The sequence below is a fragment of the Mirounga leonina genome, unplaced genomic scaffold (genome assembly GCF_011800145.1).
Source record: "Mirounga leonina isolate KUSES-001 unplaced genomic scaffold, KU_Mleo_1.0 Mir_176, whole genome shotgun sequence".
Lineage (NCBI taxonomy): Eukaryota > Metazoa > Chordata > Mammalia > Carnivora > Phocidae > Mirounga > Mirounga leonina.
This window is the reverse complement of record NW_023270454.1, coordinates 6,206,869-6,229,353: the sequence shown is the minus strand read 5'-3', so window position 1 is coordinate 6,229,353 and position 22,485 is coordinate 6,206,869. Positions and strand designations below refer to the sequence as shown.

The window sequence follows — 22,485 nt, the reverse complement described above, 5'->3', positions numbered from 1 at the left end:
ACAGTGGGAGTAGATGACAGGCTGGGGCTGCAACAATAGAAAAACAAATTATCCATGGCTAGTCATTGCTAATAAAGTAATAAGGTTACACACATTCTCAAAACGTCTATGAATAAGAAGGAGGATAAAAAGGGCGGAGAACAGGAATCAAGTTATGTCAAAGGACCTCAGTAGATTATTTTGGAAAAACAAAACTTGCCACGTGGATGGCTTTACCCAGGACTGTGTTAACGCCCAAGCAGCTTCAAATGCTGTTTGGACAGTGGGAACGAATCCAAAGTCAGAACAGGCTATTGGAGAAAGGGTGAGTTAAGACAGAGTAGTATTACTGGAGGCCTGAGAAGTGTTAAGAATCCAGTGAGTTCTGAGTTGGCATTAAGGTGATCCATGCTCCGGTCAGGGATCAGCATCCAGCTAATCATCCAATCAAGAGGACCTCCAGCAGGAGACTGTGATTCAGAGGCAGGAAATCCCACCCCCAGGGTGGGACTGCCAGCATATTGTGCTGGGACTTCGCCAGCTCTCTGTCCACTACATGGTCCCTAGACACCACTTCTTACCCCGAGGCAAGCTGCATAGCCATATCCCTCCAAGGCCCTGCTGTTCTCTGGTCCCTGAACTTTCTGAGAGCTTGTCTCATCCGAGCAGGGGAGGCCCCTCCAGCTGGGACTTCCTCCCTGCTGGCTGTGGGCAGTCGAGCCCCTGAGCTCTCTGAGAGTTCATGGCTCCTTTCAAATTCCCAGAGGTAGTCTCGATCTTTCAGATATCCAGCCCCCTTTGTCACTGCCTTAGACCAAGTTGCCATGACCTGGGAAGGAGCCTCCTTGGGGAACTACTGCTCTGTGCTACACCAGTTCTCCTCCTCCACTGGCCTAACTCCAATCATGAGGACGCAGCTTCTTCCTCTTTCAAGGCGGCTCCATTTATCTTCCTTTCAGGGGACTTGGGGCCTGCATTTTTCTTCTCTCTTTTGTACAGGAGTCTTAATACTTACGCCCGGGCTGTGACCTCTGACCTGTAAGTCCCTTTGCAGTTTCTCCCCAGGGTGACTCGTGAGGAGGGATAGCCCAGAGTTCGGAAGTGGGAGTGAAGGTTACATTAGCTCGTTGCCAGGCTACACTTATTTTAAGGGATAGAGTCCTCTTTTATTTTTTTTTCTTCCTCAAGCTCCTTTCCAAAGCATTGTTTATAGCTATTGTGTCTTTTAAAAAAAAATTGGAAATTACTGCCTTTAAGTTTGACCCTTGCAAAAGGTCTAAATCTGTCCTGGGAACTAGGGGTTACAAGATAGAACAAGCCTGGGCAAATAATTTATAGTTTCACGTGGTCCAAGGACAAGCAAGGAAATGTGCAGTCCTAATACAGGTCTGAATGAAGCATTCTTTCCTCAGAAAGCATCTAGGGGTACCAGGATCAAGTTCAAGGTCCCCAGCACAGTGCGAATGGCTTTTCAAGACCTGACTCCATCCACCTTTCCAAACGCATCTCTCCATTCACAAGTAAGTTGTCCCCAGGTTTGCTTATGACTTTGCGTTATGCCCTTTGCCTTGTGTGATCGTTAATTTTATGTACCAACTTGACTAAACTAAGGGGTGCCAAGGTAGCTGGTAAAACATTATTTCTGGGCATGTCTGTGGAGGGTGTTTCAGGAAGAGAATAGCATTTGAATTGGTAGACTGGGTAAAGCAGATAGCCTTCCCCAATAGGGGTGGGCCTCATCCAGTCCATTGGGGATCCAAATAGAACAAAAAGGTGAGGAAGGGAAAATTCACTCTGCTTGATTTGGGACCTCCCTCTTCTTCTGTCTTGGTTCTCAAACTTTGGACTCAGACTGAATGATACCATTGGCTTTCGTAGTTCTCCAGCTTGCACACGGCAGATCATGGGACATGGCCTCCATTAGTGTGTGAACCAATTCCTATAGTAAATTTCCTCTTCCAGGTATCTCTGTGTATCCTACTGTCTGTTTCTCTGGAGAACCCTGACTAATACACCTTGAATGCCTTTGCCCACCTCTGAGCTCTTATTTATCTTTTACGAGGCAGGTTAAATGTCACTGTCCTGGTGACACTTCGCCAGATCCTCCTACAGTTAGTAACTCCTGTTCTGCTCCCACTTTGTCCACACCTCATGTAGTTACATTGTAATGATTTATTTAGATGTCTTACTGCCCCAATAGCTTATGAGTTCCTATGGCATGAGCTTTATTCATATCTGTATTCCTAGTACAGAGTAGACACTCAATAAATGTTTTTTAGTAAAATGAATGAATGAGTGAATGAATGACTGAATGAAATCTTGATTGGCAGGATAATTTTGGGTATTCGGCTCTAGCATGGGTTAATTAGGAGCATGGACGAGGGACTGGGAGAGGCAGAAGACCATGTTCTTGAATAGGAAGATGAGGGGGACACCAGAAGTGAACATAATTTTCTTAGTAATTTTGCCTTAGATTTGTTCTGTCTAAGGGGGTGTCTTGTATGGAAAAAAATTCCATTTGACTCAACCTTTGACCATTGACCCTTTATGGACATTTCTCAGGAAGCTTATGGTCCACATAACCCAAATCTCAAATTAGGTGGTGATCATAATTGGATTTCCAAATTTACTGTGTAATTTATTTAATTCTAATATAGTAATAATACCTTATAATTATATGGTATCTTTCATCTTCCAACCTCAAAGCATTTTCTAAATATTAATTGACAGGAACAGCCCCAAGTGTTTGATGCTACTGGATCCATTTCTCAGCTGGGTAAGTGTATGATGGAGAGTTAGCTGACTTGCCAAGAGCATGTTATTATTTTTCAAAACACTTTTCATTATGGAATATTTTAAGCACACAGAAATAGAAAGGAGAGTACAATGAACATCTATGTACCTACCACTCAACTATGAAGTTGTGGCCAATCTTGTTTTACCTATTTCTACCATCTTGTGTTACTTTGATGCAAATCTCAGGTATCATACATTTTCATCCATAAATTTTTCAGTATCTACAAAAGATAAGAACTCTTTAAAAAAAACATGACCATGGGGGGACTGGGTGGCTCAGTTGGTTGTCCGACTCTTGGCTTTGGCTCAGGCTGTGATCTCAGAGTCTTGAGATCAAGCCCTGCATCAGGCTCCCCACTCAATGCAAAGTCTGCTTGAGATTCTATTTCTCTCCCTCTGCCCCTCCACCCACGCTCTCTCTCTCTCTCAAAAAAAAAAAAAAAATGACCATGATAAGAGTATCACACCTTCGACAATAGACAATAACTTTTTAATATCAAGTATTCGATCTATTTTTAATTTCCAATTGTTATATAAATTTTAAAATTTTGTGGTTTTGAATCAAGACCTAAATACGGCTCATATATTGTGTTGGTTGATATCTTTTATGTTTCCTTTTTTTTTTTTTTTTAAAGATTTTATTTATTTATTTGAGAGAGAAAGAACAAGCAGAGGGGAAAAGCAGGTTCCCCACTGAGCAGGGAGCCCAGCTCAGGGCTTGATCTCAGGAACATGAGGTCATGACTTTCTCCAGAGGCAGACGCTTACCCGACTGAACCACCCAGGTGCCCCTCTTTTATGTTTCTTTTTAAACCTGTAGGTCCTTCTCTCTTTTGTAGTTTATTTGGTGAAGCAATCAGGTTTTGTCCTGCAGAGTTCTCGCTGTTTGGATTTTTCTGATCACACGTTCATATTACCAGTTAACATGTCCTTTCCTCCTATTTCTTGAAAACTAGGAGTTGGACCCAGAAGCTTGATCCAGAATTGGGTTTAATTTTTTTGGCAAGACAACTTTATAGGTGTTGGTGTTTTCTTCCATCAGGAGGTAGATAATGTCTGGTTGTATGTTTCTTTTTGTGATGTTTGTAGTTGTTGATAATCTATGTCTACAGTCATTAATTTATTAGGGATTCCTTCATTATTTATTAATGGGAATATATCTATAAAGAGAAACTTCATCTACTATTTGGTTATTCTAACAGTTTGGGCAATCCTAAAATTTGTAGGAACCACAAAAGATCCTGAATAGCCAAAGCAATTCTGAAAAAGAAAAACAAAATTGGAGGCATCATGATTCTGGATTTCAAGCTCTATTACAAAGCTGTAGTCATCAAGACAGCATGATACTGGCACAAAAACAGACACATTGATTAATGGAACAGAATAGAGAACCCAGAGATGGACCCTCAACTCTATGGTCAACCAATCTTTGACAAAGCAGGAAAGAATATCCAATGGCAAAAAGACAGTCTCTTCAACAAATTATGCTGGGAAAACTGGACAGCAACATGAAAAATAATGGAACTGGACCACTCTCTTACACCATACACAAAAATAAATTCAAAATGGAAGAAAGACCTAACTGTGAGACAGGAAACCATTAAAATCCTAGAGGAGAACACAGGCAGCAACCTCTTTGACATCAGCCAGAGCAACTTCTTACTAGACACGTCGCCAGAGGCAAGGGAAACAAAAGCAAAAACGAACTATTGGGACTTCATCAAGATAAAAAGCTTCTGCACAGCAAAGGAAACAATCAACAAAACTAAAAGGCAGCCTACAGAATGGGAGAAGATATTTGCAAATGACATACCTGATGAAGGGTTAGTATCTAAAACCTAGAACTTACCAAACTCCAAACCCAAAAAACAAATAATCAAGTTAAGAAATGGGCAAAAGACATGAACAGACATTTTTCCAAAGAAGACATATATATGGCTAACAGACCCATGCAAAGATGCTCAACATCACTCATCAACAGGGAAATACAAATCAAGACCACAATGAGACACCACCTCACACCAGTCAGAATGGCTAAAATTAACTACATAAGAAACAACACCTGTTGATGAGGATGTGGAGAAAGAGGAACCCTCTTGCACTGTTGGTGGGAATGCAAACTGGTGCAGCCACTCTGGAGAATAGTTGGAGGTTCCTCAAAAAGTTAAAAATAGAACTACCCTACGATCCAGCAATTGCACTACTAGGTATTTACCCAAAGGATACAAAAATACAGATTCAAAGGGGTACATGCACCCTGATGTTTATAGCAGCATTATCAACAATAGCCAAACTATGGAGAGAGCCCAAATGTCCAGCAGGTGATGAATGGACAAAGAAGATGTGTCATATAAATATAAAGGAATATTACACAACCATCCGAAAATGAAATGTTGCCATTTGCAATTATGTGGATGGAGCTAAAGTGTATTATGCTAAGTGAAATAAGTCAACCAGAGAAGGACAAATACCATGTGATTTCACTCATATGTGGAATTTAAGAAAGAAAACAGATGAACATATGGGAATGGGGAAAAGAAAAAAAGGAAAGAGGGAAACAAACCGTAAGTGACTCTAAACAATAGAGAACGAATTGAGGGTTGATGGAGGGAAGTGGGTGGGGGATGGACTAGATGGGTGATGGGTATTAACGAGTGCACCTGTTGTGATGAGCACTGGGTGTTGCATGTAAGTGATGAATCACTGAATTCTACTCCAGAAACCAATATTGCAGTGTATGTTTGCTAATAAAATTTAAGTTAAAAAAAATAAGTACAATTTGGGTTAGAAAGAGAAAAATGCTTGATTCTCTTTACTAATTATTCAAAATAATGCATTCATTTTTAGCATTATCCAATATTAAATGATTTGATTATTTAATCTATTTATATATTAACATGAATATTGAGGTATAATGGACATGGATTGCACTTATTCAAAGTGTATAATTTGATGAGTTTTGATAAATGTATACATCTGTGAAACTGTCACCATAATTATGAAAATGAACCTATTGCTCATGAATTTGATTTTTAAGGTATTTTATAAGCTGATAAATTTAAACATGTTGATATTTTCCACCGTCTTAGTTATTGCTCTTTTTGAAGCTCCGATGGTCTCATTTTTGCACAAAGGGAGCTATGTAGGTCCTCCCATGGTCCTTTGGAAATGACTCTCCTAGGCTTTGTTAATTTCCTTGCCATCTTGTCACGACAGGATGCTCCAGATCTGACATCAGCCCTTTCTCCACGCAGCCCTAGTCCTTTCAGTGGGAAACAGGATGTGTCATATATTATATGGTGGTTAAACAGAACAGCAAAATCCAATAAAATTTTTGGTCTGAGTTCACTGTAGTCAGAATGCAATAGTGCTTTACCAAGCAGCTCTATAATTATGTCTTTTGTTTCTGTAGTTCCTTTCACTGAAGTGTTCAAAGTGATTTTACAGCATCAAATTGATCTTTGGGGCAATCTAAGGGTAGAAGAAAAGGTTAGAGATATTATTATCCCATTTTATAGTTGGGGAAACAGATGCAATTGTTGTGACTTGTCCATTAGTTTGTAGAAAATTGGGTACAAGTTTGAATCGAATCCTAGCCAGGAAAACAGGGATTCTCATCTTGCTGCTAGGGTCACCCTGGCTTAACAACCTGAGATAAACTTTTTTTTTTTTTTTTTAAATAAATAGGGGATAAGAATCAATAAGCAATGGAAAGGAAGGGAAATAGTTTTTTCCTGTCTTTTCTGTTTCCTTCCTTCCTACCTTTTTTTTTTTTAATTTAAAAATTTCAGTGGCTCTCCTAAGGAGTTGAAAAATATATGAGAAGTGGGATGAGAAATTAGGAAATCACAGGATCCTGGGCTTTGAAGAGTCTGTAAACCTTGCAAGCCCAGCCTCTTTCATCCAGACAGCACTGCATGGGGGCTAAATCCAGATAAATGGGCAGCTCTCCTTTTAGACAGATGCAACGAAGTGTAGTCCACTGTGAACTAAATCAATTTAGACTTACAAAAGCAAATCCCAAAATAGCAGCCTGGAGTTCATGAAAATGAATCCAAGTCTGAGTGCTCTGGGAAAAATAGATGACCAGGAATAGACCGTGCTGTGAAACTCTGAGAGCGCTTTGCAGCTGTGGCTTCCATTTCGCCCCGGTCCTCGCTGAGGAAATGGGAAGGTAGCCTACTTTGTGCTAACTAAAGAATTAATGATTCCATTAATTAGCTTCATGGATTTTCTCTGCAGCCTCAATGTAGGCCACGGAGAAACATTATAGATTCATCTTCCCTAGAGGTCTTCAAAACCGGGTGGTATCAGAGGAAGGAGAATCAGAGGCTTTGGAGTCTGGGATGAGGAAGCTGGAAGCACCTTGTGTAGCATCCAGGACAGTGTTTCCCAAACTGGTTCCAGGGAGCACTAGTGTTCTGAGGAAAACAGAGTTCTGTGGTAAAATAAGGGAAATAAGGCTATATCGCTGTCTCAAAGATTCCCAAAGCATATCATTATCTGAAAGGCTTTTAGAAGTCCTGCAATAAATATCTTGGTCTCTGTTTAAATGTTTCCTCAGATGTATTTGACTGTAGAATCCTCCAACACCTTTTCGCCCTATGCTGTTAACTTGCGGACATGAGCGTACCAAGAGACAGTAATTTTAGAAATGTTGACATAGCCCCTTCCTTTTACAGACGAGGAGAATAAGGACCAGAGAGGTGGGACAATTTATTCAGGAGTCACAGTGTAAGTCACTGGGAGCCAGAATTAAATAGAGGAGAAAGCAGGGCATTTGGAATGAGACAGACCTGGGTTCAAATCCCTGCTCCGCAGTTATCTAACCATGGGATCTTGGGCAATATCTTAATTCCTTCTGAACCTTGATATTTTTATTTGTAAGACTGGCAATATAACGCTGATATCCTGGAACTGTTACCTGTGAAATGTGTTGTGAGTTGGTGGTTCCATTAGAGAACAAGTCTGAAGCCCAGGTGTCAGAACAAGGACAAGCTGGGTGCCCGACTAACTCTGAGGTGAATGGAATCTCATGGCTGGGAGCCTGGCTGAGTTGTGGGATTGACAAGGTGTAGATGAGGACCCGGACAGTGAGCGCTACTGTAGCAGGAGGAGGGGGTGGTAGAGGCTGGGAACCAGACAGCGCTAATTGGTAGTTCCCCACAAGGAAGTATGATTAGAAGGTAGAGACAATGCCTCACTTTCAGACGAACACAACACCCCCTTCCTCTTTTACTCGGCGTTACAAACTGAAGCAGCTGGACCGGAGAAGGGGGAGGTTGGGGAGGGAGTGGTCTAACTCGACAGTGAGAGCCGATCATTGTTTATCTTTGTTCTTTGTTTCCATGCTGGTGAAAACTTGCCATGTTTTACAGGGTCACCCACTAAATAGAATGGTGACTTAGGCTTTATTAATTATAAATTAGTAGCAATTTGCATGGATTATTATGTTTCATGCTCTACGAGGCTTTGGATAAATTATATATATCCTTTCTGGGGGTGTTGGGATATTTTAGACTGGGATGAGGGTGTTGCAGCATGATCTCCCCTAAAGCAAACTAGTGCTCATATTTACGTGGTGGGTTTTCCCGTCCTGCTTGTCCCTGGCATGTTCCCCCACACAACTGGCTCTATGTGGGTCAGCTCCCCTCCTATACGTTCCTACAGCTCCTCTGTAGCATGCTTCCTCGAAAGCACTCAAATAGCATGGCAATGATCTATGGGGCTCTCCCCCCATCCGGTGTCTGGATACTTAAAGAGAGCAAGAACTGAGTCTCATACATCTCTTTCTTCCCTCAGCCCCCAGGACGGCATGTGCTCTGAGTCAGTGCTTATTAAAGGTGATTTGAGTGAACGAATGATGCTCTGTTCTTTTTCACATTCTCCTTCCTATTTAACCTCCACAGATCATCGTTTTTCATTCTAAAAATAATCTCCACTTCTTTAGTTTTTCCAGCTTTTTTGATACACAATTGGCACATAACATCGTGTAGGTTAAGGTATACAACGTGATGATTTGATACATGTATATATTGCAAAACGACTACCACAATAAGGTTAGTTATCACTTCCATCACCTTGCAAAATGATCATTTATTTTCTTCCTGTATATCATTGGTCTTTTACAGATGGAATCCTCATCCCTATTTTACAGATGAAGGCAAGGAACCCGCCCTTTAAGTAAACATGCCAGAACTGGGTCACTCTGAATGAGTATCCTCTCTCCTACCTACAGCATCCTCTTGGCACTCTCAGTGCTTGTGGCAGAAGTGACCTTGGCCATGGATGTCGGTGTCAGGGGCACCTCCACTTACGTGTCCTCAGTGCTCACTACTCTTTTACGGCAGATTTCATTTTTGAAATCAGTTCCAAGTCATTTGGAGCAAAATCTGGTAAAAGAAGGTAAGTGACCCAACTTGAAAATGCCATTTCCATTTCAAAAGAAAGTCCTAGCTGACACAAATCAGAGGCAATCCCAAGGAGAAATTCCAAATACCTTGTGAGCAATGATAATGTCAATGGAATGAGTATATAGACTTTGGAGAGGAGAGTAGTCATTTAGATTCATGAATTCTAGTGTTTTGGTGTGAAACACCTCTTTAATATGGAACCAAACCTTTCAGAGCTGGGTTCAAATAACAAATGAGAGTGATAAATTCAATCCTTTGAAATGTACTTTCTTTTCTGGCCAGGCCCCAGTTCAGGCTCCCAAGTTGGTTCTCCTGCAGCCACTGATAACATCATGGGCACCTCCAGAGCCTTTCCTGGCATTGTTCTGGGTGTCATTGATGTTAAGCAAATGGGGAAGGAAACGCAATTCAGAGCTCACAAAGCTAAGGCGAACTGATTTTCAAGTTCATGACTTTCAAATCCATGGTACAAAAGCATATGCACGTTCGCTAACTAGGTATGTGAAGATGAAGTTATGGCTCTTGGATCTGTTCTTCCCTTTTAATGGGAAACGCTTGTTAATTAATGTTTTTGAAACTTATTTTACCACATGAAGAGGCTTGTTCTCATGCATTTTTGGTTTAATGCCTTCCTACGTGTTTGGGTGAAAAGAATGTGTAAATAAGGCTCTGGAAAATCAAAGGTCTCATGAAATCTGAGCCTATTTAATTCAGCAAACGTTTATTAAACACTGGTGTGTTCTGGGCAGTGTAGTAGGACCTGGGCGCTGAAGAGGAGCAAGACATGGTGCATACGCTAAAGTAATTCACAACCTGATAACAGGATTGACAGGAACACAAATAAATGGCAGAAAAAAGGGCTAGGAGAGCAGTGTGAACAAGAGATAGGGAAGTAGGTGGGAGGATGGGAGAGGACTCGAGGGCACAAGCGATATTTTATTTTTTTTATTTTTTTTTATTTTTTAAATTTTTTTTATTTTTTAAAGATTTTATTTATTTATCTGACAGAGAGAGAGAGAGAGAACAAGTAGGCAGAGAGATAGGCAGAGGGAGAGGGAGAAGCAGGCTCCCCGCTGAGCAGGGAGCCCGATGCGGGGCTCGATTCCAGGATCCTGGGATCATGACCTGAGCCAAAGGCAGCCGCTTTGGCTGAGCCACCCAGGCGCCCCACAAGCAATATTTTAGTTGAGTCTTAAAGGACAGATTAAATCCTAAGTGTGGTGGAGATTGTGGGCAGGATGGGAAATCCAGATGGAAGAAAGAGAGTAAGTTAGGACCTGGAAAATGCAGAGGATCCTAGTGACATGGTGCCCGATCCAGTCTCCCTGACCATTGAGGTGGGGGTGGGGGAGTAGAGGCATCGACTCTGAGAGAGAGAGAGTGCCAGAGAATGGATGCCTGAACTGGTCTCTCATGCTCTCATGCCGTGGGATCCCCTTCCCTCCGCTTCCTCTCAGACCTGAGTGATTTCAGGTGCTGTCCTGCAGAGCTTGTTTTACACACCGATTCATACCAACGTGACTTGACTCTTCCTGCGTATGTCTACATCTTAAAAGGAAAACATTTAAGAACACAGTGATGGAGCTGATGGAGTTACTTTTTTACAGGGAATTTTAAAGATTTATTTATCTATTTGAGAGAGCGAGCAAGTACGCGAGTGTGAGTGTGGTGGGGAGAGGGGCGGGGTGGGGGGAGAGAGCTAATCCCAAGCAGACTCCTCACTGATTCTGGAGCCCAACATGGGGATCCATCTCACCCCCCTGAGATCATGACCTGAGCCAAAACCAAGAGTCAACTAACTGAGTCACCCAGGCGTCCCTACAGGAGAGTTTTATACCTTGAGCAAGGGGCCTGTAAGGAATGTACTAGCCATGGGGACTGGGGGGTGGGGGGGCATTGCTGGAGCACATAATCATTCCATCATAGTGGGTATGTGAGCACTGAAGAAAGAGGGTCTCTGTTCAGGGGTGTGCATTTGGGAGAACAGAAGAGGGAGGCGGTAGATAAAACCTCAAGTTGGGATTGATGGTCCTATGTCTTATCTTGGTATCTTCCAGTGAGCTCACCAATAAGCTCTATTTCTCCCTGGTGCTTATTTATGTGCCAGTTTCCCATTTTTATCCTTTCTCATCTTCTTCCTTTAACTCCATCCGCTTTTTCCAGATCCAACACCGTCATACATCCACCATATGGCATGATGTTATAATTTGGCAAACACCAGTAAAATGAAATCAAACTCTCCTTTACATTGCCCTTTTCTTCCCTTTCCTTCTGTTGCTAGTTGTGGTTCTGTGGGAGGCTCACGCAGCTGGTAGCCTGTTGAAGGAGCCATAAAATGATGTAAGATGCCACTTCGGAGATAAACACATTGATCCTGCAAAATGCCCAAGCTTAACAGTGGAAGGGAAATCCAGCAGAGACCTGAGACAGATGAGTTCATTGTGATTGTGTTCTTTGGCATTAAAGCATATTGGTTACACCATATGTCACATACCCACTATCTCGAAGGCATAAAGTATTCCACTGAAATGCATTTTAAAAATTACTGAAGTTATCATGTCAGGGATAAAATTAACACTTTTCCATTTGAATCTTTATAAAACACAGTCACTCTCTCACCTTCATTTTGAGTATTTTAGAAAGAATGTAAGAACAACCTTCAGATCAAAAACTAATGATGTAATGTATGGTGATTAACATAACAAAAAAAAGAACAGCCTTCAGCATATTTTTTCATTTGTTTTAAACAAGAGTAAATTTACAGAAAAATTGGAAATACTGTACAAAAACACTCATTTTTCCTCAACCATTTGGGAGTAAGTTGGTGAAATAATGCCCCATCATTCCCCTTAATATTTGTTATGGGCTGAATGGAGTCCCCTTGACATTCTTATGAGTCTCTAATTCTTGGGACTTCAGAATGTGACTGAATTTGGAGGTAGGGCCTTTAAAGAGGCAATTAAGTTAAAATGAGGGGATTGGGATGGGCCTAATCCAATGTGACTGGTGTCCTAATAGGAAGAGGAAATTTGGACACAGATGTGATGCAGAGGGAGGATGATGTGAAGACACAGGGAGAAGCCGGCCATCTACAAGCCAAGGCCTGGAACAGACCCTTCCCTCAGAGCCCTCAGGAGGAACCAACCCTGCAGACATCTTGATCTTGGAATTCCAACCTCCAGAGCTGTAAGAAAATACATTTCTGTTGTTTAAACCACCTAGTCCGTAGCACCTTGTTATGACAGGTATAGCAAATGAATATAATACTGTAGTGGACATTTCCTAAACAAGGGCATTTTTCCACACAACCAGCAATACAACCATCAGAACCAGAAAATGAATCCTTAGCTCTCATTCAAGTTTCATGAGTTGTCCCTGTGCAGAAAAAGGATCCGGTTGAGAAGCACGTCTTGCATTCAGTAGGTCCTTAGGCCAGAGTGGTTCCTCCATTTTCCCTTGACTTTTGTGACACTCATGCTTTTCAAGGTTGCAGGCCAGTCATTTTGTGGAATGTCCTTCATTTCCTTTGTCTCATGGTTCTACACTATGATATTCAGATTATGCTCTTTTACGGCAAAGATGGTGGATGATTTCCATTTGTCTTTTTCCAGGTGATGTTCACTTTGTCACTTGATTACTGCGGTAGCGGCTTGTCCTCTGTTAAGTATCTTCCCTTTACAAATATCAAGTATTTTGTGAAGAGTTATTTTGAAAATGCAAGTATGTTGCAAACTTTCAATTAATTAATTAATTTTTCTATTAAGTTTCTATTATTTCTATTAAGTTTCTATTAAGTTTTCTATTTTATTTAATGGGTTATAATATGTTACTATCATTTCTTTTGATGCTTAAATTGCTCCCAATTTAGAAAATGGGAGCTTCTTCAAGATATCCTCTGTGTTCTTTTGACATGTCCCAATATGCTTTGAATCCTTTCTTGCTTTTTAACACAAAGAGATATTCCAGGCCCATATTGCAATTTTCCTGCTTTAGGCCTGGGATTGGCTATTGCTCCAAGGAATCTGGTTGCTTTAGTGGACAGTGGTATTTAGGGTCCAAAATTGGGAAAGTAAGTATGCTCATTCCTGCGGGGGTATCACTGCTCCTGTGACAAAACTAGAGAACGTGTGTGTATGTATATTTGCACATATACATGCACCTTTGTTTCTTTATCTATGCCTGCATCTATCTATGTATCTACCCATGTCTGTCTGTCTATCTACCTACCTTAAAAATAATGAGTTCAAACTGCTACCTTCCATTTCAATTCACCGTTACGGGGCTCTGACTTCCCACACTAGGCTGCCCACTCTCCTCACCTTGCTCAGGGTCTGATCCCCACACTGGGCAGCCCATACCATGGGGGTAACCTCCTCCCTTCACTTCTGTCCCAGGCTCTAACACCTCACATAAAGGCCCTCTTTACACCTCTTTATACCTGTGCTGAGCAGCCCTCTCCATGTATGCACTTCTCAGACTGCTTGGACACTGAATTCTGCTCAGGTGCTTCTCTACCCCCACCCCTACCTTATCCTGCAGCCTTCCCTGCCCCATCTAATGGCTTTAGGATTGAGTTGTTCAGGACCAGAAGGGGAAGGGATAAAGAAGAGAAAAAAAATCATACTTAAGCTCACTCATTTTAAGTAACTATTTTCATTTTAGTTTACTTTCAATCTTGACCTTGTATATATATATGTATATATATATATATATACTGAATTTGGAGGTAGGGCCTTTAAAGAGACAATTAAGTTAAAATGAAGGGATTGGAATGGGCCTAATCTAGTGTGATATACATTGGGCCTAATCCAATATATATACACATACATATATATTATAATATATATATATCTACAGTTATCATAGAGTAATGCAATTGTTTTATATTTAAGGTTAACATTGAAATTCTTCTTATTTTTCTACATAGCTTTTATAAAAAGTTATTATTGGCCATAGAAAATGCCTTAAGAAGATAAGCCTTAATTTACTCAATCATTTCTCTCTTATTGGTTATTTATGTTGTTCCTAATTGTTCCCATATAGATAATGTGGGGAATCTCCTCATGAATATGACTTCCCTTGTCTGTTAGATTAATTTCCTTGGATGATGCCCAGGAGTGGGATTATATGGCTGGAGAACATGAATCCTCTTGAATATGTGTAAAGCACTTAGCTAAGGATTTAGCACCCTAGTAAGTCCTCAACACATGTTTATTGAATCAAATAAGGATATCGCTTTCCCTTTTTTCTTCTTAAACAATTTGCTTGATTTGGACAAGTTGCTTAACTTTTCTAAACCTCAGTTTCCTCATCTCTAAGTAGGGTAATCCACAGTCTAATTGTACTGTTAACTCCTCACCCCTTCTCATGGGAGACTTTGTGAAGTCCCTTATCTGTAGGTACTTGAGGGAGACTAATGTCTGTCCAGTCTGCCTCAGACCCTTTCTGGTGCCCCTTGGCTCTACATTGCCCACATAGCATGTCTTTTGTCCTTCACAGGCAATTCCTAGTGTCACAGACTCTAATCCTAATTGTAAAGTTCTCAGAACACCGACTGTTCCCTGCTTCCTGCTTCTGTCTCCGCTGCAGCCGCAGCTGAGGTGCGCCCATCTCTCCATTCTGCTCAGTGGTGAATGAGGAGCGATAGACATGGCTCTGGATGATTTGAGTGGAAAGGAGGCATCATTCCAGAGCAAGTGGAATCTAAAAAGAATTTCTTGACTGTAGAAATCAGGAATGTATGATATTTGCTGTGTTCCACTGTAAAACATTGTTCTCTGCATTTAGAAGCCTGAGGATTTTTTGTTACTGTTGTTGATGATGATGTCTTAATGGTTCCTTTAAGCCTTTTTGACTTTATTATTTTTTTTAAAGTTAAAAACATCAAAGCAATGTATAAATGAAATAAAACGTGATCTAGCACTGCCAGATTTTTAATAGAAAATGGCAGCTCTTCTCCATCCCTTCTTATCTTGATTGCTTCTCTGAGGCAACTACTTTTAACTCTTTTAGCCATTGTTTTCCTAATATTTGCCTCCGTATTTCTAAATAACATTTTAAAATACAAGTTGCATTGGCTTTGCGTCTTGGTAAAATAACTAGAGTGAATTTTGTTATTTGTTAAGAAAACAAATGTATTAAAGGATTTAGGTGGCTTACTGAATTTGGGGGCATTCTGGAGAAAATGGATTGAAGCTGAATTTCTAGAAATAATGTCCCAGACCACACCACAGATTAGCCTGCTGAGGAAACTGTGGCTACTGACCGCAAAACCACACAACCAGGTCCATCCTTAGGAAGCATGCCAGCCAGAGGTCTCTCAATCAGTGTTTATGTGGGAGCCCATCATGGCTGCATGTCTATATATAGATCAATGTGTAAACTAAAACTCATTGTGCAGCTCCCCTTCAGCTCACTTCGGCCACCACCCACGCCAGCCCCTCACCAGTGTTTCCTTTGCTTTCTCACTTCTTTCAAGTATGTATGTGTGATTGGTGGAATCTAGCTGCAAGTTTAAATGTGAAAAGCGAAGTGTGTCATTTTTTCACAGAGAGCTTGGTGACCCAGTGTGTGGGTTGCATGCTGTCTACTTTTTCCATTAGAATATTAATACTATAGTATATTAGTTATAGTATATTACTACATTAATCATAGTTATTTTTTGATGGTCTGATAATTTCTAACATCATTGCCATATCTGAGTCTGGTTCTGATGCTTGTTTTGTCTCTTCAAACTGTGCTTTTTGCCTTTAAGGATGTCTTATAATTTTAGGTGGAAAGCCAGACATGATGTACTGGGTAAAAGATGCTGCAGTAAATAGGCCATTAGCAGTGTGGTGGTAAGGTATGTGTGGGGAGTGTTCTACAGTCCTGTGATCAGGTCCCAGTCTTTTAGTGAGCCTGGCCTGGGACTGTGAACTTCACGCGTGCTTCTCAGTTCTTCCCTCCCCTCTTGGGTGGGACAGGGTGGCCAGAGTCAGCTGGAGTTGGGTATTTCCCTTCCACAAAGTCAGTTAGGCTCTGATAAAACCCCAGCAGATTAGGGTCTGACTAAACAGTTTCTCCTAAAGTCAGGCCTTGTTAAGAATGGAATGCTCCTTTTCTCCTTCTTCTGGAAGCATGAGAAGAATTTTTTCTGATCTTCACTGTGAGAACCTGGTAGAGCTCCAGGAGGTAAAATTCACAAAAGTGTGGGGGTCCTCTCATGACTGAGTCCCCGTTAAGTTTTAATGCTCAAACTTGTCCACTCTGTGCCTCCCCCAATTTATCAATTACAGTTCAGGTTTCCTATCCTCCAGGCGCTGGTTCCTGCTGTGGTTTCTACCCTGGTGTGTTGTGATTCTCGGGATCTGTCTACCTGTCTCTCCAATTTTGGGAGAAGCACTTCGCCCTGTGACCTCAGTTCTCTGATGGATCTAAGAAGACTTGTTGATTTTTAGTTTGTTCACTTTTTACTTGAGAGGACAGAGTGATGACTTCCAAACAACTTATATGCTGGACCAGAAACTGGAAGTCTCCTCCTGACATTTTTGGATGTTCTAAAGTATTTCTCTGCCAGAAGAGGACCAGTAAAGTTAGAAAAACCCCATTCAATGTGGCAGATTAATTTCATATGTGTTTAGTAGGTTTTATTTGAGACAACCTGAAAGACTGGCAATGACATGGGGTTTGGAAACCTGATGTGACTGATGTCTGCCTGTGTGATTTTGGACATGTTACTTACTCTCTCTGAGGGTCAGTTTTCTAATACGTAAAATGGAGGTTGGATTCTACTTCTTATAGAATTGCCTTCCTGTTGTTATTTTTATTCCTAATTTAGAGAATAGGAGGCAGCTGGGCAGGATAGTGAGGAAATCTCTTCCTTTACTGTGTCCTCACTTGGTTTTGTGCCCTGCTCTACTTGTGTACTTCTAACAGTAACTGTCTTTACTACCTCTTCTATCTTTGATGTTAAGCCTTCAGTGTCATCCTTGTCTGTATATAAAGATAGAATCTATAGGGCTTTGCTATAGTATTACATTCTTCCAGAGCATCAAGGAAACCCTGACATAGACATCTGGCTGAAGTTTGCAAATTGATGATTTCTGTTTCCAGCCAATTTTCTTTTCTGAGTCAGAATAATTTGAAACTCCCTATATGTTCCATTGGTACTATGTTAAGTAGCATCTCAATTTCAGTGACCATATTAGTAGTCAGGACATTACTGAGGATAGAGTTACGTTTGGCTGTAGGAATTCCACAGCTTCTTTCCCTGTGTCTTGCTAAGTGAAGTACTTAGACTCTCAGTTCCTCATTATGAAGATTCTAGGACACACCCCGATGAGTACGTTCAATTTGTTTCTAGCAACCTTTCCTTGGCAGATGAGCTAAAAGGTCAACTGTTAATTAAGGTGGAGCAAAAATAAGGTGAGCACTGGCTGAGTCATGGGTTGGGACTTGGAGCACTTCAAAGCTGGAGATGGTTGGGTCCAAGTAAGTTGGATCTGTTTCCTCCTGTTGCTGTTTCCAAAGGCCCTCATGGAGGAGGGGAGGAAATGAGAACCAAGAGGCGAAAGACCAAAGGATGAGGAGAGGAGAGGGCAAGAGATAAAGAGGAAAGATAAGAAGGAAACTAAACTTTATCGGGTGTTCCTCAGGTATCAGTAACCATCTTATGCATTTCATTCTATTGCTCCTCAGAGCCATCCTCTAGAGTAGCGATCACTCCTGTTTGTCCAGTATCTGCTTTGTGCCATGTACTGTGTGATGGGCCTGGTGATGTCATGATGAATACTTCATTCACATCTGCCTGAACAGGAGGTGTTGACAGTCTAGTAGGGGACTCTGACATTGAGAGAGTTTCCATACAGGGCACTAAGTGCCTTGGGAGTGCCTGAAGAGTTTTCAGGCAAAAGTAATTAGTATTGCCTGGGGGAAGTAGGTCTGGAAAGAATAAGGTGCATGTGGAGAGGGTCCTCTAAGTGGAGGGAGAGGTATATGCAAACATGAGGGCATAGAACATCATCATATAATTTGCTGTGGCTGGAACACAGGGAGTAGAGGAAGGGAGTGGCCTGATCATGGTGGGTCCTCTGGGCCAGCCCAAGTTTGGGCTTCATGATGAGGGAGAAATGCCTCAGCAGAGAAACAACTTGGTAGCATCTGTCTTTTAGGCAGGCTCCTCTAGCAGCATCGTGCAGGATGGGTTGGAAGTTGTTGAGAATGAAGTGCAGGTGATTCCAGAGAAAAGTCTGTTTAAACAGTCTAGACACAGACTAATACATGTCTGAATAAGACATTGAGGGTGAGAAAATTCATGGACTCCAGTGACTGTTATAAAACAATAGAACTTAGTGACTGATTGTATGGTGATGGGAAGGATGAGGGAAATCTAAGATAATAGTCAAACTTCTGGGTAGGGTAATTAGGATCAGAGTAGCCCACTACCTTGTGTTAGAAATTGGTCCTGGCAATCACCCCTTGCTGCCTCTCTAATGCAGTTGCCAAGGAAGCAACAGTGACAAAATTGATCCTTTTGGAACCAGTACTGGGGCTGGAGCATGCAGATAAGGGTCTATCTCCTCTTCCTCTGAGTCTCAATATTGGAACATCCTACCTAGATGTGGAAGAGAAGGGTCAAGCTGGCCAAGTCAACTTGCCTGTCCAACCACATTCACAAATGAGATGGAAGAGCAAGAGAGTGGAGGATACACAGAATTTAGTTTACAGTAATCTCATGCCATCACTCAATGTGCTTCAGTCTATGTCTTGGATTAGGACCAATCTGTTTTGTAACTCTTCCACTTTGAGTGGGGTGGATGGAAAAGTAGGAGGCAAATGAAAAAAAGGAGCAAGAATTTCCTCTTCTATATCCTGGAGAAGAAATTTAGGAGAAACTGGCTTGAGATGGGGAGATGATAATCATTTCATTTTTTTTTAAGATTTTATTTATTTATTTGACAGAGAGAGAGAGAGAGGGAGAGAGAGCACAAGCAGGGGGAGCGGCAGGCAGAGGGAGAAAGAGAAGTGGGGCTCAATCCCAGGACCCAGGGACCATGACCTGAACTGAAGGCAGACACTCAACTGACTGAACCACCCAGGTGCCCCAATCATTTCATTTTGATATGCAGAGTCTGAGATGACGGTAGAACATCCAGGTAGTAAGGTCCATTACAAAGTTGAAAATAAGATTCTAGAGCTCAGGAGGGAGGTCTGGGCTAGAAAAACGGGTTATGGTATTATCTGAAAATAGGTGATAGTTGAAGTCTTATCTGTGGTTCACAACAGGGGACGCAGAGTAAACACCGGCAGCATGCAATTTAAGGGACAGGTGGGGAAGATCAGTCATGAAGGTGAGTGCTGAGAAATTAATGGGTAGGAGAAAAACCTGGCGAGTGAGGTCTGGGAAGCTACAGGAAGAAAGTCCTCAAGAAGAGTTGTCAGTAGGGCATAAGGACAGGTATGGAGCACCAGGAGAATAGCTTGGAACAGCTACGAAGAAAAGGTGGAAAGAACAGAAAGAAGATAAGTAAAAGGCATTTTCAAGCTGCCATGAGAGCATGGCTGAAAATGGAACCCCACCAATCATGGTGCCAGTCCCCATGAAAATGCCACTTCAGCAACAGTCAAATGTCAGATTGCTAGGATTGGGGATTCGCTGGGTGAATGTGGTGGGAGGACAAAGGGATGGGGAGCCGAAAATGTTGGGTTCCAGTTCAAAAAGAAGGGAAGACATTTCAAGTGGGATTGGGAGACTCTAATAGGCTGCAGTTCTAGCGACTGCCTTGGGGTGTCTATGCAGTAAGAGACTAGTGCAAAGGCAGGAAGGTGAAGAGGTGGTGGTTTATAGACTGAAATGTTGGAGTTTAAGGTTTCAGAGGCAAAACTGCTCCTCATGATGACAAGGGCCACCGTGGCCATGGGAGTAGATTGTAGAGGGGGGAGGGAGTTGGAGTTTATTGTCACTGAGGCTTGGGACTAAGAGGCTAGTGTGTTAGGTGTCCTGCCCATGTGGACACTGAATTCATTTAAGACGATAGCAGGTCTAAGGTGGAGAGGAAGACAACCAGGTATCAAAATACTTGATGAATGTACAATTGTGATGCTCACTTTGGTGGATTGTTACACCTAGAAGAGTAGAAGGAGGAATACAAAATGGTTGAACCGTCAGAAAAAGGGATTTGGTACAGGAGGAAAAATAACATCTTGAGAGCATTGTTAGAGACTTAAGAGAATGCCGGCCTTTGGTGTCCCTGTAAGGGAATGAGCAGCCTCCATGAAAAAAGAAAGAAATATCCTCAGGGAAGAGACAGGATTCAAACAGTCAAGGAAGTAGAGAGAACATTATTAGGAGGATGTCATCCCAGAGGTGGCTTATATTGCGTATGGCATTTTCTGTTTCATTGACTTTTTTCTATTAAGTATTATTAAGATATTGTTTAAATTATTATGGCTCCAGAATAAAATTTAATTTCTGGTGTTTGAAGTCCAACTTTGTTGCTCTTTTTTCCTTTCAAAGTTTCTTAGTTATTCTCACTTAATAAAATTATTTCACTGTTATTCAAACAGATTTTGAATAAATGTATATAGTGGGCCTTTGAACAACCCAGGTTTGAATGGCACAGGCCCACTTACATGTGGATTTTTTTCTTTTCCTGTGAAAAGCCTTATTGTCTTCATTGGATCCATGGCTTGGGAGAGGCCTCCAGGGTAAAAAGCTGCCTGCAGGGAGAGCCTCAGGCAGAAGCTCTGGCACCAGGGGGATGCCAGGGGGCCCCTCAAAGACTGCTAGGCTCCTGAGGCTCCTGAGTGTGCTTGAGGGTGAGTCTTTCTGAGAGAGATTCATCCAGCCCAGCCTGGGGGCCAAGCCTGTGAAGTTAGCCAGGTGGTCACCATCTTCTCAATGAGTTTCACCTGCTCACCCAGGAAGCCGTTCTCCAGGAAGCTACAGAGATGAGGGTCTGCGTGGGCCGAACTTCGGGCACACAGATCCAAGAGGGCCTGCTTCAGGTTTTTCTCCAGGACCACGCAGATTCCACGGAATCCAGGGCTTTATCCCACTCATCTTGGAACAGCTTCTGCATGTCCTGGAAATGGGCGCAGCCCTGGGCTGGTTTTGCATCTTCAAAGGATGCTGCCTGTCCTCATTTTTCTCCTCTGCCAACTCTCGGAAGAAGTGGTCCATGCCCTCCAGAGCCAGATCTTCGTGGTCAAAATAGAAACCCAGAGAGAGAAAAGTGTAGGAGGCCTGCAGATGCATGTTGACCAGGCAGCTGATGGCAGTTTCCACCTCAGTGGAATAATTCTGATGAATCTGAGTGCTCATGGTTGCTCAGCAGTAAGGAGCTAAGCTCAGAAGGTGGTGTTGGCTGGTTCCAGAGGCAGAGGATGGCTGAGAAGATGCCTTTACAGGTCACGACTGGACAAGAGTTTGGAGGGTGGTGGTCGGCTGAAAGAAGGGGTGTCCCTGGGTCTGTTCTGTCCAAGCACGATTGAAGCAACGGACAGATCTGGACGACCATCAGGACCACTGCCTATGCAAGGATTTTTTATAGTGCAGTGCTATAAATGTAGTTTCTCTTCCTTGTGGTTTTCTTAATAACATTTTCTCTTCTCTACCTCTCTTTATTTTAAGGGTACGGTTTGTAGTACATATAACATACAAAATACAGTGTTAATTGTAAAGAAGAAAGAAGATGTTATCAGTAAAGCATCAGTCAGCAGTAGGCTATCAGTAGTTAAATTTTGGGGAAGTCCAAAGTTATGTGCGGAATTTTGATTGTGTGGAGGAGTCAGTGCCCCTAACCCCCAGGTTGTGCAAGGGTCAACAGTACTTTAATCTGGGTCTAATTGATACCCTCACCTTTTGTTGTAGGTCAAGTTCTCTGGGAAGCAGACTCTGAGAGGAAGATTTCCATGTAGTAGGTTTATTAAGAAGTGCCCTTGGGGTGGGGGGTGTCTGGCTGGCTTAGTCGGAAGAGAGTGTGACTCTTGACCTAGGGGTTGTGAGTTCAAGCCCCACGTGGGGTATAGAGATTACTTAAGTAAAGAAAACCTCGAAAAAAAAAAAAGTACTTCTCTGGGCATGAAGGAAGTGGGACGAGGCAGAGGAAGGGGTTGAACTGTAATGAAGTCACGGACAGGGGCCTCAGCTGACCCCAGAAAGTTCCAGGAATAGGATGGAACTTCATAGTTGTCCCGAACTGAGGCAAAGGGGACCAGGCCTTTGTGAAACTTCCTCCCCAACCACTGAGCAGTCACCTGAGAACTACCCAGGAGAGAAGGCGCCTTTCTTCAGATAAGGGAGGTTCCTTGAGAA

General features: G+C 42.1%; 1 long non-coding RNA gene and 1 pseudogene across 1 annotated transcript; one reads left to right on the top strand and one right to left on the bottom strand.

Annotated features, from left to right (window-relative positions):
- Positions 1 to 12,343: 12,343 nt before the first annotated feature.
- On the top strand, positions 12,344 to 19,074 carry LOC118022382. Its single transcript, XR_004682486.1, has 5 exons — positions 12,344 to 12,374; positions 12,800 to 12,847; positions 14,232 to 14,380; positions 14,688 to 14,788; positions 16,487 to 19,074. It is a non-coding gene; the product is annotated as an uncharacterized LOC118022382 (long non-coding RNA).
- Positions 19,075 to 20,944: 1,870 nt separating this feature from the next.
- LOC118022490 lies at positions 20,945 to 21,492 on the bottom strand (annotated as a pseudogene).
- Between the last annotated feature and the right edge of the window lie 993 nt (positions 21,493 to 22,485).